The 18282-nt window shown below is 47.7% G+C and overlaps 1 pseudogene; it reads left to right on the top strand.

Annotated features, from left to right (window-relative positions):
• Positions 1–18282, top strand: part of LOC118372409 (casein kinase I-like) — a 53151-nt pseudogene that overhangs the window by 10754 nt on the left and 24115 nt on the right.

Raw genomic sequence — 18282 nt, 5'->3', positions numbered from 1 at the left:
AATCATTTCTCCGTAATTAATATTACCTAATTGAGCTAATCATGTAAATGTAATTAACTAGAGAGTCGGGCACCACAAAATAATATTTATAGAGCTGTTATCTTCCGAATAAACTCTTAAAGACCTAGTAATATTTTACATCAATAGCAGTCAATATTAATCGTCATCTTAATTCCGTCTCATCTGAAAGTTGTAAATTCTTGGTTATCTGCACGAACCTTGGCTAACAAGTTGAACCAGCAATACAAAATTGGGTTTAATTATTTATTTACTAAATACTTAACTAATCACACAGAATTACACAGAATTAAATCATAACTTGATTACAAATTACGTCAAAGGAAAACGTCCCTAGCGGGCGGAACAGATATGACAGCTTGTACACAAAGGAAATGGGCTGGGTTTGAGTGAAAGAGCGGGAAGACTGAGGGACACAGGGAGAAGCTGTGCTATCGTAAATACAGTATCTTATGCATTCTAAATGACCGCCCATTTGGAAAAGGAAAATGCAATAAATATTTACTCTGAGCTGCGCTTCAGTAGGTTGGTGGTAGATGGAAGGCCATGTTGCCCAACAGAGTCCTTTGAAGAATGTCTCTGGTTGTCAATTGGATACGTTGTAGTAACGTCTTTGGGTGATAGACGGGATACTCTGTCTGTTCCTTCCTAACCCTCGTTTGCATCTGCTGTTGCTAACTCAACGGCTAGGAGGTATCACTTCTGTAGTGAATAAGAGTTCAAAGTTCATACCATTCGCAACCAAAGCTCACGCTGATGTTGGCTTCGTTCTGTAGTTGTTATCTGAACCATTCTGACATAGGATGGTCATCCTCGGAACAGGTTATATTGTCGTCAAGGGCTTATATAGGAAGGGAGAGGAGGGCGTGTTTGAAAAGTTTTATAGCCCATGTCCCTTCACAGGGGCGGGCCACTGATTGAGCAGAGCCCTATCTTATGAAAACCCAAATCTCACATTTTAGAAGCTAAAATCACATTTCATCCCATCATGAATAATTTCATATTCAAACATTTAAATTGAACAACAATTCCATGTGAATCCGATAACTTTGTGTAGACTTCCCACTGTAGAGTTTGTCATCTTATCATTGATAAGAATGTCTCAGATGGCAACTGAACTGACATCATATTCATTAAGTACCACCGCATATGTTCAATTGATCGGATTGCCAGAATATAGTTCATTTCCCCCCACCTTCTGATGTTCCCAGATTCTCTGTTAACCAAGGGTTTTGCGAATGTAACCTCAGTAGGGTAGAGAGTGGAAAAAGGGGGGAAGAGGTATTTATGACTGTCATAAACCTACCCCCAGGCCAACGTCATGACAGTGACAATGATCCAAAACACACGGCCAAGGCAACAACGGAGTGGCTCAAGAAGAAGCACATTAAGGTCCTGGAGTGGCCTAGCCAGTCTTCAGACCTTAATCCATAGAAAATCTGTGGCGGTAGCTGAAGGTTCAAGTTGCCAATCGTCAGCCTCGGAACTTTAATGACTTGGTGAAGATCTGCAAAGAGGAGTGGGACAAAATCCCTCCTGAGATGTGTGTAAACCTGGTGGCCAACTACAAGAAGCGTCTGACCTCTGATTGCCAACAAGGGTTTTGCCACCAAGTACTAAGTCATGTTTTGCAGAAGGGTCAAATACAGTGGGGCAAAAAAGTATTTAGTCAGCCACCATTTAGTCAGTGCAAGTTCTCCCACTTAAAAAGATGAGAGGCCTGTCATTTTCATCATAGGTACACTTCAACTATGACAGACAAAATGAGGGGGGAAAAATCCAGAAAATCACATTGTAGGATTTTTTATGAATTTATTTGCAAATTATGGTGGAAAATAAGTATTTGGTCAATAACAAAAGTTTCTCAATACTTTGTTATATACCCGTTGTTGGCAATGACAGAGGTCAAACGTTTTCTGTAAGTCTTCACAAGGTTTTCACACACTGTTGCTGGTATTTTGGCACATTCCTCCATGCAGATCTCCTCTAGAGCAGTGATGTTTTGGGGCTGTTGCTGGGCAACACAGACTTTCAACTCCCTCCAAAGATGTTCTATGGGGTTGAGATCTGGAGACTGGCTAGGCCACTCCAGGACCTTGAAATGCTTCTTACGAAGCCACTCCTTTGTTGCCCGGGCGGTGTGTTTGGGATCATTGTCATGCTGAAAGACCCAGCCACGTTTCATCTTCAATGCCCTTGAAGATGGAAGGAGGTTTTCACTCAAAATCTCACGATACATGGCCCCATTCATTCTTTCCTTTACACGGATCAGTCTTCCTGGTCCCTTTGCAGAAAAACAGCCCCAAAGCATGATGTTTCCACCCCCATGCTTCACAGTAGGTATGGTGTTCTTTGGATGCAACTCAGCATTCTTTGTCCTCCAAACACGATGAGTTGAGTTTTTACCAAAAAGTTATATTTTGGTTTCATCTGACCATATGACATTCTCCCAATCGTCCTCTGGATCATCCAAATGCTCTCTAGCAAACTTCAGACGGGCCTGGACATGTACTGGCTTAAGCATGGCACTGCAGGATTTGAGTCCCTGGCGGCGTAGTGTGTTACTGACGGTAAGCTTTGTTACTGTGGTCCCAGCTCTCTGCAGGTCATTCACTAGGTCCCCCCGTGTGCTTCTGAGATTTTTGCTCACTGTTCTTGTGATCATTTTGACCCCACGGGGTGAGATCTTGCGTGGAGCCCCAGATCGAGGGAGATTATCAGTGGTCTTGTATGTCTTCCATTTCCCACAGTTGATTTCTTCAAACCAAGCTGCTTACCTATTGCAGATTCGGTCTTCCCAGCCTGGTGCAGGTCTACACTTTTGTTTCTGGTGTCCTTTGACAGCTCTTTGGTCTTGGCCATAGTGGAGTTTGGAGTGTGACTGTTTGAGGTTGTGGACAGGTGTCTTTAAACTGATAAGTTCAAACAGGTTCCATTAATACAGGTAATGAGTGGAGGACAGAGGAGCCTCTTAAAGAAGAAGTTACAGGTCTGTGAGAGCCAGAAATCTTGCTTGTATGTAGGTGACCAAATACTTATTTTCCACCATATTTTCAAATAAATTCATAAAAAATCCTACAATGTGATTTTCTGGATATTTTTTTTCTCATTCTGTCTGTCATAGTTGAAGTGTACCTATGATGAAAATTACAGGCCTCATCTTTTTAAGATGATTAATTGCCATTATGTGGTATTGTGTGTAGATTGAGGGGGGTAAACAATTAAATTAATTTTAGAACAGGGCTGTAACGTAACAAAATGTGGAAAAAGTCAAGTGGTCTGAATACTTCCCGACTGCACCGTAAATCACTCTCTCCCTTCCTTTCCCTACAGTGGGCATCCTTATAAATCACTCTCTCCTTCCTTTCCCTACAGTGAGCATCCTTATAAATCACTCTCTCCTTCCTTTCCCTACAGTGGGCATCCTTAGAAATCACTCTCTCACCTTCATTCCCTACAGTGGGCATCCTTATAAATCACTCTCTCACCTTCATTCCCTACAGTGGGCATCCTTATAAATCACTCTCTCCCTTCCTTTCCCTACAGTGGGCATCCTTAGAAATCACTCTCTCACCTTCATTCCCTACAGTGGGCATCCTTATAAATCACTCTCTCCCTTCCTTTCCCTACAGTGGGCATCCTTATAAATCACTCTCTCCTACCTTTCCCTACAGTGGGCATCCTTATAAATCACTCTCTCCTTCCTTTCCCTACAGTGGGCATCCTTATAAATCACTCTCTCACCTTCATTCCCTACAGTGGGCATCCTTATAAATCACTCTCTCCTTCCTTTCCCTACAGTGGGCATCCTTATAAATCACTCTCTCCTTCCTTTCCCTACAGTGGGCATCCTTAGAAATCACTCTCTCCTTCCTTTCCCTACAGTGGGCATCCTTAGAAATCACTCTCTCCTTCCTTTCCCTACAGTGGGCATCCTTATAAATCACTCTCTCCTACCTTTCCCTACAGTGGGCATCCTTATAAATCACTCTCTCCTTCCTTTCCCTACAGTGGGCATCCTTATAAATCACTCTCTCCTTCCTTTCCCTACAGTGGGCATCCTTAGAAATCACTCTCTCCTTCCTTTCCCTACAGTGGGCATCCTTATAAATCACTCTCTCCTTCCTTTCCCTACAGTGGGCATCCTTATAAATCACTCTCTCCTACCTTTCCCTACAGTGGGCATCCTTATAAATCACTCTCTCCTTCCTTTCCCTACAGTGGGCATCCTTATAAATCACTCTCTCCTTCCTTTCCCTACAGTGGGCATCCTTAGAAATCACTCTCTCCTTCCTTTCCCTACAGTGGGCATCCTTATAAATCACTCTCTCACCTTCATTCCCTACAGTGGGCATCCTTATAAATCACTCTCTCCTTCCTTTCCCTACAGTGGGCATCCTTATAAATCACTCTCTCCTTCCTTTCCCTACAGTGGGCATCCTTATAAATCACTCTCTCCTTCCTTTCCCTACAGTGGGCATCCTTATAAATCACTCTCTCCTTCCTTTCCCTACAGTGGGCATCCTTATAAATCACTCTCTCACCTTCATTCCCTACAGTGGGCATCCTTATAAATCACTCTCTCCTTCCTTTCCCTACAGTGGGCATCCTTATAAATCACTCTCTCCTTCCTTTCCCTACAGTGGGCATCCTTATAAATCACTCTCTCCTTCCTTTCCCTACAGTGGGCATCCTTATAAATCACTCTCTCCTTCCTTTCCCTACAGTGGGCATCCTTAGAAATCACTCTCTCCCTTCCTTTCCCCACAGTGGGCATCCTTAGAAATCACTCTCTCCCTTCCTTTCCCCACAGTGGGAATCCTTATAAATCACTCTCTCCTTCCTTTCCCTACAGTGGGCATCCTTATAAATCACTCTCTCCTTCCTTTCCCTACAGTGGGCATCCTTAGAAATCACTCTCTCACCTTCATTCCCTACAGTGGGCATCCTTATAAATCACTCTCTCCTTCCTTTCCCTACAGTGGGCATCCTTATAAATCACTCTCTCCTTCCTTTCCCTACAGTGGGCATCCTTAGAAATCACTCTCTCCCTTCCTTTCCCTACAGTGGGCATCCTTAGAAATCACTCTCTCCTTCCTTTCCCTACAGTGGGCATCCTTAGAAATCACTCTCTCCTACCTTTCCCTACAGTGGGCATCCTTATAAATCACTCTCTCCTTCCTTTCCCTACAGTGGGCATCCTTAGAAATCACTCTCTCCCTTCCTTTCCCTACAGTGGGCATCCTTAGAAATCACTCTCTCCTACCTTTCCCTACAGTGGGCATCCTTATAAATCACTCTCTCCCTTCCTTTCCCTACAGTGGGCATCCTTATAAATCACTCTCTCCCTTCCTTTCCCTACAGTGGGCATCCTTATAAATCACTCTCTCCCTTCCTTTCCCCCTACAGTGGGCATCCTTATAAATCACTCTCTCCTTCCTTTCCCTACAGTGGGCATCCTTAGAAATCACTCTCTCCTTCCTTTCCCCACAGTGGGCATCCTTATAAATCACTCTCTCCTTCCTTTCCCTACAGTGGGCATCCTTAGAAATCACTCTCTCCTTCCTTTCCCTACAGTGGGCATCCTTAGAAATCACTCTCTCACCTTCATTCCCTACAGTGGGCATCCTTATAAATCACTCTCTCCTTCCCTTCCCTACAAGTGGGCATCCTTATAAATCACTCTCTCCTACCTTTCCCTCCAGTGGGCATCCTTATAAATCACTCTCTCCTTCCTTTCCCTACAGTGGGCATCCTTATAAATCACTCTCTCACCTTCATTCCCTACAGTGGGCATCCTTATAAATCACTCTCTCCTTCCTTTCCCTACAGTGGGCATCCTTATAAATCACTCTCTCCTTCCTTTCCCTACAGTGGGCATCCTTATAAATCACTCTCTCCTTCCTTTCCCTACAGTGGGCATCCTTAGAAATCACTCTCTCCCTTCCTTTCCCTACAGTGGGCATCCTTATAAATCACTCTCTCCTTCCTTTCCCTACAGTGGGCATCCTTAGAAATCACTCTCTCCCTTCCTTTCCCCACAGTGGGCATCCTTAGAAATCACTCTCTCCCTTCCTTTCCCCACAGTGGGAATCCTTATAAATCACTCTCTCCTTCCTTTCCCTACAGTGGGCATCCTTATAAATCACTCTCTCCTTCCTTTCCCTACAGTGGGCATCCTTAGAAATCACTCTCTCCTTCCTTTCCCTACAGTGGGCATCCTTATAAATCACTCTCTCACCTTCATTCCCTACAGTGGGCATCCTTATAAATCACTCTCTCCTTCCTTTCCCTACAGTGGGCATCCTTATAAATCACTCTCTCCTTCCTTTCCCTACAGTGGGCATCCTTATAAATCACTCTCTCCTACCTTTCCCTACAGTGGGCATCCTTATAAATCACTCTCTCCTTCCTTTCCCTACAGTGGGCATCCTTATAAATCACTCTCTCCTTCCTTTCCCTACAGTGGGCATCCTTATAAATCACTCTCTCACCTTCATTCCCTACAGTGGGCATCCTTATAAATCACTCTCTCCTTCCTTTCCCTACAGTGGGCATCCTTATAAATCACTCTCTCCTTCCTTTCCCTACAGTGGGCATCCTTAGAAATCACTCTCTCTCCCTTCCTTTCCCTACAGTGGGCATCCTTATAAATCACTCTCTCCTTCCTTTCCCTACAGTGGGCATCCTTATAAATCACTCTCTCCTTCCTTTCCCTACAGTGGGCATCCTTAGAAATCACTCTCTCCCTTCCTTTCCCCACAGTGGGCATCCTTAGAAATCACTCTCTCCCTTCCTTTCCCCACAGTGGGAATCCTTAGAAATCACTCTCTCCTTCCTTTCCCTACAGTGGGCATCCTTATAAATCACTCTCTCCTTCCTTTCCCTACAGTGGGCATCCTTAGAAATCACTCTCTCCCTTCATTCCCTACAGTGGGCATCCTTATAAATCACTCTCTCCTTCCTTTCCCTACAGTGGGCATCCTTATAAATCACTCTCTCCTTCCTTTCCCTACAGTGGGCATCCTTAGAAATCACTCTCTCCCTTCCTTTCCCTACAGTGGGCATCCTTAGAAATCACTCTCTCCCTTCCTTTCCCTACAGTGGGCATCCTTAGAAATCACTCTCTCCTACCTTTCCCTACAGTGGGCATCCTTATAAATCACTCTCTCACCTTCATTCCCTACAGTGGGCATCCTTATAAATCACTCTCTCCCTTCCTTTCCCTACAGTGGGCATCCTTATAAATCACTCTCTCCTACCTTTCCCTACAGTGGGCATCCTTATAAATCACTCTCTCCTTCCTTTCCCTACAGTGGGCATCCTTATAAATCACTCTCTCACCTTCATTCCCTACAGTGGGCATCCTTATAAATCACTCTCTCCTTCCTTTCCCTACAGTGGGCATCCTTATAAATCACTCTCTCCTTCCTTTCCCTACAGTGGGCATCCTTATAAATCACTCTCTCCTTCCTTTCCCTACAGTGGGCATCCTTAGAAATCACTCTCTCTCCCTTCCTTTCCCTACAGTGGGCATCCTTATAAATCACTCTCTCCTTCCTTTCCCTACAGTGGGCATCCTTAGAAATCACTCTCTCCCTTCCTTTCCCCACAGTGGGCATCCTTATAAATCACTCTCTCCCTTCCTTTCCCTACAGTGGGCATCCTTAGAAATCACTCTCTCCTTCCTTTCCCTACAGTGGGCATCCTTAGAAATCACTCTCTCACCTTCATTCCCTACAGTGGGCATCCTTATAAATCACTCTCTCCCTTCCTTTCCCTACAGTGGGCATCCTTATAAATCACTCTCTCCTACCTTTCCCTACAGTGGGCATCCTTATAAATCACTCTCTCCTTCCTTTCCCTACAGTGGGCATCCTTATAAATCACTCTCTCACCTTCATTCCCTACAGTGGGCATCCTTATAAATCACTCTCTCCTTCCTTTCCCTACAGTGGGCATCCTTATAAATCACTCTCTCCTTCCTTTCCCTACAGTGGGCATCCTTATAAATCACTCTCTCCTTCCTTTCCCTACAGTGGGCATCCTTAGAAATCACTCTCTCTCCCTTCCTTTCCCTACAGTGGGCATCCTTAGAAATCACTCTCTCTCCCTTCCTTTCCCTACAGTGGGCATCCTTAGAAATCACTCTCTCCCTTCCTTTCCCCACAGTGGGCATCCTTAGAAATCACTCTCTCCCTTCCTTTCCCCACAGTGGGAATCCTTAGAAATCACTCTCTCCTTCCTTTCCCTACAGTGGGCATCCTTATAAATCACTCTCTCCTTCCTTTCCCTACAGTGGGCATCCTTAGAAATCACTCTCTCCTTCCTTTCCCTACAGTGGGCATCCTTATAAATCACTCTCTCACCTTCATTCCCTACAGTGGGCATCCTTATAAATCACTCTCTCCTTCCTTTCCCTACAGTGGGCATCCTTATAAATCACTCTCTCCTTCCTTTCCCTACAGTGGGCATCCTTATAAATCACTCTCTCCTACCTTTCCCTACAGTGGGCATCCTTATAAATCACTCTCTCCTTCCTTTCCCTACAGTGGGCATCCTTATAAATCACTCTCTCACCTTCATTCCCTACAGTGGGCATCCTTATAAATCACTCTCTCCTTCCTTTCCCTACAGTGGGCATCCTTATAAATCACTCTCTCCTTCCTTTCCCTACAGTGGGCATCCTTATAAATCACTCTCTCCTTCCTTTCCCTACAGTGGGCATCCTTAGAAATCACTCTCTCTCCCTTCCTTTCCCTACAGTGGGCATCCTTAGAAATCACTCTCTCCTTCCTTTCCCTACAGTGGGCATCCTTATAAATCACTCTCTCCTTCCTTTCCCTACAGTGGGCATCCTTAGAAATCACTCTCTCCCTTCCTTTCCCCACAGTGGGCATCCTTAGAAATCACTCTCTCCCTTCCTTTCCCCACAGTGGGAATCCTTAGAAATCACTCTCTCCTTCCTTTCCCTACAGTGGGCATCCTTATAAATCACTCTCTCCTTCCTTTCCCTACAGTGGGCATCCTTAGAAATCACTCTCTCACCTTCATTCCCTACAGTGGGCATCCTTATAAATCACTCTCTCCTTCCTTTCCCTACAGTGGGCATCCTTATAAATCACTCTCTCTTCCTTTCCCTACAGTGGGCATCCTTAGAAATCACTCTCTCCTTCCTTTCCCTACAGTGGGCATCCTTAGAAATCACTCTCTCCCTTCCTTTCCCTACAGTGGGCATCCTTAGAAATCACTCTCTCCTACCTTTCCCTACAGTGGGCATCCTTATAAATCACTCTCTCCTTCCTTTCCCTACAGTGGGCATCCTTAGAAATCACTCTCTCCCTTCCTTTCCCTACAGTGGGCATCCTTAGAAATCACTCTCTCCTACCTTTCCCTACAGTGGGCATCCTTATAAATCACTCTCTCCCTTCCTTTCCCTACAGTGGGCATCCTTATAAATCACTCTCTCCCTTCCTTTCCCTACAGTGGGCATCCTTATAAATCACTCTCTCATTCCTTTCCCTACAGTGGGCATCCTTATAAATCACTCTCTCCTTCCTTTCCCTACAGTGGGCATCCTTAGAAATCACTCTCTCCCTTCCTTTCCCCACAGTGGGCATCCTTATAAATCACTCTCTCCCTTCCTTTCCCTACAGTGGGCATCCTTAGAAATCACTCTCTCCTTCCTTTCCCTACAGTGGGCATCCTTATAAATCACTCTCTCCCTTCCTTTCCCTACAGTGGGCATCCTTATAAATCACTCTCTCCCTTCCTTTCCCTACAGTGGGCATCCTTATAAATCACTCTCTCCTTCCTTTCCCTACAGTGGACATCCTTATAAATCACTCTCTCCCTTCCTTTCCCTACAGTGGGCATCCTTAGAAATCACTCTCTCCCTTCCTTTCCCTACAGTGGGCATCCTTATAAATCACTCTCTCCTTCCTTTCCCTACAGTGGACATCCTTATAAATCACTCTCTCCTTCCTTTCCCTACAGTGGGCATCCTTAGAAATCACTCTCTCCTTCCTTTCCCTACAGTGGGTATCCTTATAAATCACTCTCTCATTCCTTTCCCTACGGTGGGCATCCTTAGACATCACTCTCTCCTTCCTTTCCCTACAGAGGGCATCCTTAGAAATCACTCTCTCCCTTCCATTCTCTACAGTGGGCATCCTTAGAAATCACTCTCTCCCTTCCTTTCCCTACAGTGGGCATCCTTAGAAATCCCTCTCTCCTTCCTTTCTCTACAGTGGGCATCCTTAGAAATCACTCTCTCCCTTCCTTTCCCTACAGTGGGCATCCTTAGAAATCACTCTCTCCTTCCTTTCTCTACAGTGGGCATCCTTAGAAATCGCTCTCTCCCTTCCTTTCCCTACAGTGGGCATCCTTAGAAATCGCTCTCTCCCTTCCTTTCCCTACAGTGGGCATCCTTAGAAATCGCTCTCTCCCTTCCTTTCCCTACAGTGGGCATCCTTAGAAATCGCTCTCTCCCTTCCTTTCCCTACAGTGGGAATCCTTAGAAATCGCTCTCTCCCTTCCTTTCCCTACAGTGGGCATCCTTAGAAATCGCTCTCTCCCTTCCTTTCCCTACAGTGGGAATCCTTAGAAATCGCTCTCTCCCTTCCTTTCCCTACAGTGGGCATCCTTAGAAATCGCTCTCTCCCTTCCTTTCCCTACAGTGGGCATCCTTATAAATCGCTCTCTCCTTCTTTTCTCTACAGTGGGCATCCTTATAAATCACTCTCTCCTTCCTTTCCCTACAGTGGGCATCCTTAGAAATCACTCTCTCCCTTCCATTCCCTACAGTGGGCATCCTTAGAAATCCCTCTCTCCTTCCTTTCTCTACAGTGGGCATCCTTAGAAATCACTCTCTCCCTTCCTTTCCCTACAGTGGGCATCCTTAGAAATCACTCTCTCCTTCCTTTCTCTACAGTGGGCATCCTTAGAAATCGCTCTCTCCCTTCCTTTCCCTACAGTGGGCATCCTTAGAAATCGCTCTCTCCCTTCCTTTCCCTACAGTGGGCATCCTTACAAATCACACTCTCCCTTCCATTCCCTACAGTGGGTATCCTTACAAATCACACTCTCCCTTCCATTCCCTACAGTGGGTATCCTTACAAATCACACTCTCCCTTCCATTCCCTACAGTGGGCATCCCGTCCATAAAGTGGTGTGGAGCAGAGGGAGATTACAACGTGATGGTGATGGAGCTGCTAGGCCCCAGTCTGGAGGACCTGTTCAACTTCTGCTCCCGCAAGTTCAGCCTCAAGACTGTCCTGCTGCTGGCTGACCAGATGGTACAACACAACTCCTCTTCCTCATCATCACATTTACATTTTAGTCATTTAGCAGACGCTCTTATCCATAGCCACTTACAGTTAGTAGGATAGCCAGGTGGGACAAGCACGTCACAGAAAGTACATTATTTCTCAATTAAGTAGTTATCAACAAGGTTAGAGGGGAAAAGCCAAGTATGAGTGTTAGTTCAGGAAAGGCATTTTCCTCCATCTCCTCCACCTTTTTATCATATCATATGGTTTATAGGTTAATCTGTAAGATTTATTGTGATGGCATTTTCAAAGGATAGCCCTTGATTATATACACTGAGTGTACAAAACATTAGGTACACATTCCTAATATTAAGTTGCATCCCCTTTTGCCCTCAGAACAGCCTCTACATGTTGATGCAATGGCTTCCAACGGTTGTGGCAAGTTGTCTGGATGTTCTTTGGGTTGTTGACCCTTCTTGATACACACGGGAAACTGTTTAGCATCTAAAACCTAGCCACATTGCCGCTCTTGACCCTCTCAAACCGGTGCACCTGGTACCTACTACCATACCCCATTCAAAAGCACCTGAATCTTAAAAGAAGGCTTAAAATCCTTCTCTAACCTGACTCCTCCCCTTCATCTACACTGATTTGAAGTGGATTTAACAGGTGACATCAATAAGGGATCATAGCTTTCACCTGGATTCACCTGGTCAGTCTGTCATGGAAAGACACTCGGTGTATAACGTTAGTGGATTTAATCAAGAACTGGAACTGATGATAGTCAACATTCCCTCTCTCCTACCCTTCCCCACTTTCTCCCCTCCTCTCTTCTCCAGATCAGCCGGATTGAGTACATCCACTCTAAGAATTTCATCCACAGAGATGTGAAGCCTGACAACTTCCTGATGGGCCTGGGCAAGAAGGGCAACCTGGTGTACATCATCGACTTTGGCCTGGCCAAGAAGTACCGCGACGCCCGCACACATCAGCACATCCCCTACCGCGAGAACAAGAACCTGACCGGCACCGCGCGCTACGCATCCATCAACACACACCTGGGGATAGGTTCAGTACTACTTGCAATATTGTGTGTTTGTGCATGTGTATTTGGCCCTTTATAGGCTGTGTGTAGTCATGGCTGGATTCTCAGAACTACTGTAGTAGGACTCTCACCAGTATTGCCCCTTCTCTCTCCTCTCTCTTCCTCCTTCCTCCCTCACTCTCCTCTTCTTTTCTCTTTTCCTTTATCCTCTATTCTCACGTCCTCTCCTCTTCCTCCTCGATTCTCCTGTCCTCTCCTCTCTTCTCTATTATCCTTTCTCTTCTATTCTCCTATTCTTCTGTCCTCTCTTCTATTCTCCTGTCCTCTCTTCTATTCTCCTGTCCTCTCTTCTATTCTCCTGTCCTCTCCTCTCTCCTCTTCTGCTGTCCTTTTTCTCCTGTCCTCGATTCTCCTGTCCTCTCCTCTCTCTTCTATTCTCCTATCCTCTCTTCTATTCTCCTATCCTCTCTTCTATTCTCCTATCCTCTCTTCTATTCTCCTGTCCTTTCTCTTCTATTCTCCTGTCCTCTCCTCTCTCCTCTTATCCTTTCTCTTCTATTCTCCTGTCCTCTTCTATTCTCCTGTCCTCTTCTATTCTCATGTCCTCTTCTATTCTCCTGTCCTCTTCTATTCTCCTGTCCTCTCCTCTCTCCTCTTATCCCTTCTCTTCTATTCTCCTGTCCTCTCTTCTATTCTCCTGTCCTCTCTTCTATTCTCCTGTCCTCTCCTCTCTCCTCTATTATCCTTTCTCTTCTAGTCTCCTATCCTCTCTTCTATTCTGCTGTCCTCTCTTCACTCCTCTCTCCTTTCCTCTATTCTCCTCTCCACTCCTCTATTCTCCCGTCCTCTCTCCACTCCTCTATTCTCCCGTCCTCTCTCCACTCCTCTATTCTCCCGTCCACTCCTCTATTCTCCCGTCCTCTCTCCACTCCTCTATTCTCCCGTCCACTCCTCTATTCTCCCGTCCTCTCTCCACTCCTCTATTCTCCCGTCCACTCCTCTATTCTCCCGTCCTCTCTCCACTCCTCTATTCTCCCGTCCACTCCTCTATTCTCCCGTCCTCTCTCCACTCCTCTATTCTCCCGTCCACTCCTCTATTCTCCCGTCCTCTCTCCACTCCTCTATTCTCCCGTCCACTCCTCTATTCTCCCGTCCTCTCTCCTCCAATATTCTCCCGTCCACTCCTCTATTCTCCGTCCTCTCTCCACTCCTCTATTCTCCCGTCCCTCCTCTATTCTCCGTCCCTCCTCTATTCTCCGTCCCTCCTCTATTCTCCCGTCCTCCTCTATTCTCCCGTCCTCTCCTCTATTCTCCCCCCCTCCTCTCTCCCGTCCACTCCTCTATTCTCCCGTCCCCTCTCCTTTCCTCTATTCTCCTGTCCACTCCTCTATTTTCCCGTCCTCTCTCCGCTCCTCTATTTTCCCGTCCTCTCTCCGCTCTTCTATTCTCCCGTCCACTCCTCTATTCTTCTGTCCTCTCTCCTTTCCTCTATTCTCCCGTCCTCTCTCCGCTCCTCTATTCTCCCGTCCTCTCTCCGCTCCTATATTCTCCCGTCCTCTATTCTCCTGTCCACTCCTATATTCTCTATTCTCCCGTCCCCTCTCCTTTCCTCTATTCTCCTGTTCACTCCTCTATTCTTCCGTCCTCTCTCCTTTCCTCTATTCTCCCGTCCACTCCTCTATTCTCCCGTCCTCTCTCCTTTCCTCTATTCTCCCGTCCCCTCTCCTTTCCTCTATTTTCCTGTCCACTCCTCTATTCTCCCGTCCTCTCTCCTTTCCTCTATTCTCCCGTCCCCTCTCCTTTCCTCTATTCTCCTGTCCACTCCTCTATTCTCCTGTCCACTCCTCTATTCTCCTGTCCACTCCTCTATTCTCCTGTCCACTCCTCTATTCTCCTGTCCACTCCTCTATTCTCCTGTCCACTCCTCTATTCTCCTGTCCACTCCTCTATTCTCCTGTCCACTCCTCTATTCTCCTGTCCACTCCTCTATTCTCCTGTCCACTCCTCTATTCTCCCGTCCTCTCTCCTTTCCTCTATTCTCCTGTCCACTCCTCTATTCTCCTGTCCACTCCTCTATTCTCCTGTCCACTCCTCTATTCTCCCGTCCGCTCCTCTATTCTCCCGTCCGCTCCTCTATTCTCCCGTCCTCTGTCCGCTCCTCTATTCTCCCGTCCTCTCTCCGCTCCTCTATTCTCCCGTCCACTCCTCTATTCTCCCGTCCTCTCTCCACTCCTCTATTCTCCCGTCCCTCCTCTATTCTCCCGTCCTCTCTCCACTCTCTATTCTCCCGTCCACTCCTCTATTCTCCGTCCTCTCTCCACTCCTCTATTCTCCCGTCCTCCTCTATTCTCCTCTCCTTCTCCCTCCTCTCTCCCGTCCTCTCTATTCTCCCGTCCTCTCTCCATCCTCTATTCTCCCGTCCTCTCTCCACTCCTCTATTCTCCCGTCCTCTCTCCACTCCTCTATTCTCCCGTCCACTCCTCTATTCTCGCGTCCTCTCTCCACTCCAATATTCTCCCGTCCACTCCTCTATTCTCCCGTCCTCTCTCCACTCCTCTATTCTCCCGTCCCCTCCTCTATTCTCCCGTCCCCTCCTCTATTCTCCCGTCCCCTCCTCTATTCTCCCCGTCCCTCCTCTATTCTCCCGTCCCCTCCTCTATTCTCCCGTCCACTCCTCTATTCTCCCGTCCCCTCTCCTTTCCTCTATTCTCCTGTCCACTCCTCTATTTTCCCGTCCTCTCTCCGCTCCTCTATTTTCCCGTCCTCTCTCCGCTCTTCTATTCTCCCGTCCACTCCTCTATTCTTCTGTCCTCTCTCCTTTCCTCTATTCTCCCGTCCTCTCTCCGCTCCTCTATTCTCCCGTCCTCTCTCCGCTCCTATATTCTCCCGTCCTCTATTCTCCTGTCCACTCCTATATTCTCTATTCTCCCGTCCCCTCTCCTTTCCTCTATTCTCCTGTTCACTCCTCTATTCTCTGTCCCTCCTCTATTCTCCGTCCACTCCTCTATTCTCCCGTCCTCCTCCTTTCCTCTATTCTCCCGTCCTCTCTCTCTTTCCTCTATTTTCCTGTCCACTCCTCTATTCTCCCGTCCTCTCTCCTTTCCTCTATTCTCCCGTCCCCTCTCCTTTCCTCTATTCTCCTGTCCACTCCTCTATTCTCCTGTCCACTCCTCTATTCTCCTGTCCACTCCTCTATTCTCCTGTCCACTCCTCTATTCTCCTGTCCACTCCTCTATTCTCCTGTCCACTCCTCTATTCTCCTGTCCACTCCTCTATTCTCCTGTCCACTCCTCTATTCTCCTGTCCACTCCTCTATTCTCCTGTCCACTCCTCTATTCTCCCGTCCTCTCTCCTTTCCTCTATTCTCCTGTCCACTCCTCTATTCTCCTGTCCACTCCTCTATTCTCCTGTCCACTCCTCTATTCTCCTGTCCACTCCTCTATTCTCCCGTCCACTCCTCTATTCTCCCGTCCGCTCCTCTATTCTCCCGTCCTCACTCCTCTATTCTCCCGTCCTCTCTCCACTCCTCTATTCTCCGTCCTCTCCTCCTCTATTCTCCCGTCCTCTCTCCACTATTCTCCGTCCTCTCTCCCTCTATTCTCCCGTCCTCTCTCCGCTCCTCTATTCTCCCGTCTCTCCTCCTCTATTCTCCCGTCCTCTCTCCGCTCCTCTATTCTCCTGTCCACTCCTCTATTCTCCCGTCCTCTCCGCTCCTCTATTCTCCTGTCCACTCCTCTATTCTCTATTCTCCCGTCCCCTCTCCTTTCCTCTATTCTCCCGTCCACTCCTCTATTCTCCCGTCCTCTCCTCCTCTATTCTCCCGTCCTCTCTCCACTTTCCTCTATTCTCCTGTCCACTCCTCTATTCTCCCGTCCTCTCTCCACTCCTCTATTCTCCGTCCTCTCTCCCTCCTCTATTCTCCCGTCCTCTCTCCACTCCTCTATTCTCCCGTCCACTCCTCTATTCTCCCGTCCTCTCTCCCTCCTCTATTCTCCCGTCCACTCCTCTATTCTCCCATCCTCTCTCCTCCTCTATTCTCCCGTCCACTCCTCTATTCTCCTCCTCCACTCCTCTATTCTCCCGTCCTCTCTCCTCTCCTCTATTCTCCCTCCACTCCTCTATTCTCCCGTCCACTCCTCTATTCTCCCGTCCTCTCTCCTCTCCTCTATTCTCCCGTCCTCTCCTCTATTCTCCCGTCCTCTCTCCACTCCTCTATTCTCCCGTCCACTCCTCTATTCTCCCGTCTTCTCTCCACTCTCTATTCTCCCGTCCACTCCTCTATTCTCCCGTCCTCTCTCCACTCCTCTATTCTCCCGTCCACTCCTCTATTCTCCCGTCCTCTCTCCACTCCTCTATTCTCCCCGTCCACTCCTCTATTCTCCCGTCCTCTCTCCACTCCTCTATTCTCCCGTCCACTCCTCTATTCTCCCGTCCTCTCTCCGCTCCTCTATTCTCCCGTCCACTCCTCTATTCTCCCGTCCTCTCTCCGCTCTTCTATTCTCCCGTCCACTCCTCTATTCTTCCGTCCTCTCTCCTTTCCTCTATTCTCCTCTCCGCTCCTCTATTCTCCCGTCCTCTCTCCGCTCCTCTATTCTCCCGTCCTCTCCTCCTCTATTCTCCCGTCCCTCTCTCCTCTATTCTCCCGTCCTCTATTCTCCTGTCCACGCCTCTATTCTCCCTGTCCGATCTATTCTCTATTCTCCCGTCCTCTCCTCCTCTATTCTCCCGTCCATCCTCTATTCTCCGTCCACTCCTCTATTCTCCCGTCCTCTCTCCTTCTCCTCCTGTCCACTCCTCTATTCTCCCGTCCTCTCTCCGCCACTCCTCTATTCTCCGTCCTCTCCCGTCCTATATTCTCCTCTCTATTCTCCTGTCCACTCTCTATTCTCCTCCGTCCCTCTCCTTTCCTCTATTCTCCCGTCCACTCCTCTATTCTCCCGTCCCCTCTCCTTTCCTCTATTTTCCTGTCCACTCCTCTATTCTCCCGTCCTCTCTCCTTTCCTCTATTCTCCTGTCCACTCCTCTATTCTCCTGTCCACTCCTCTATTCTCCTGTCCACTCCTCTATTCTCCTGTCCACTCCTCTATTCTCCCATCCTCTCTCCTTTCCTCTATTCTCCTGTCCACTCCTCTATTCTCCCGTCCACTCCTCTATTCTCCCGTCCTCTCTCCACTCCTCTATTCTCCCGTCCTCTCTCCGCTCCTCTATTCTCCCGTCCTCTCTCCGCTCCTCTATTCTCCCGTCCTCTCTCCGCTCCTCTATTCTCCCGTCCTCTCTCCGCTCCTCTATTCTCCTGTCCACTCCTCTATTCTCTATTCTCCTGTCCACTCCTCTATTCTCTATTCTCCCGTCCCCTCTCCTTTCCTCTATTTTCCTGTCCACTCCTCTATTCTCCCGTCCTCTCTCCTTTCCTCTATTCTCCTGTCCACTCCTCTATTCTCCCGTCCTCTCTCCACTCCTCTATTCTCCCGTCCTCTCTCCGCTCCTCTATTCTCCCGTCCTCTCTCCGCTCCTCTATTCTCCCGTCCTCTCTCCGCTCCTCTATTCTCCCGTCCTCTCTCCGCTCCTCTATTCTCCCGTCCTCTCTCCATCCTCTATTCTCCCGTCCTCTCTCCTCCTCTATTCTCCCGTCCTCTCTCCACTCCTCTATTCTCCCGTCCTCTCTCCACTCCTCTCTTCTCCCGTCCTCTCTCCACTCCTCTATTCTCCCGTCCTCTCTCCACTCCTCTATTCTCCCGTCCTCTCTCCGCTCCTCTATTCTCCCGTCCACTCCTCTATTCTCCCGTCCTCTCTCCACTCCTCTATTCTCCTGTCCACTCCTCTATTCTCCCGTCCTCTCTCCTTTCCTCTATTCTCCTGTCCACTCCTCTATTCTCCCGTCCTCTATTCTCCTGTCCTCCTCTATTCTCCCATCCTCTCTCCTTTCCTCTATTCTCCTGTCCTCCTCTA

Source organism: Oncorhynchus keta, chromosome 2 (assembly GCF_023373465.1).
Source record: "Oncorhynchus keta strain PuntledgeMale-10-30-2019 chromosome 2, Oket_V2, whole genome shotgun sequence".
In the NCBI taxonomy this organism is placed as follows: domain Eukaryota; kingdom Metazoa; phylum Chordata; class Actinopteri; order Salmoniformes; family Salmonidae; genus Oncorhynchus; species Oncorhynchus keta.
Note: the sequence above shows the minus strand (reverse complement) of the source record. Positions and strands in the feature narration are given on the sequence as shown.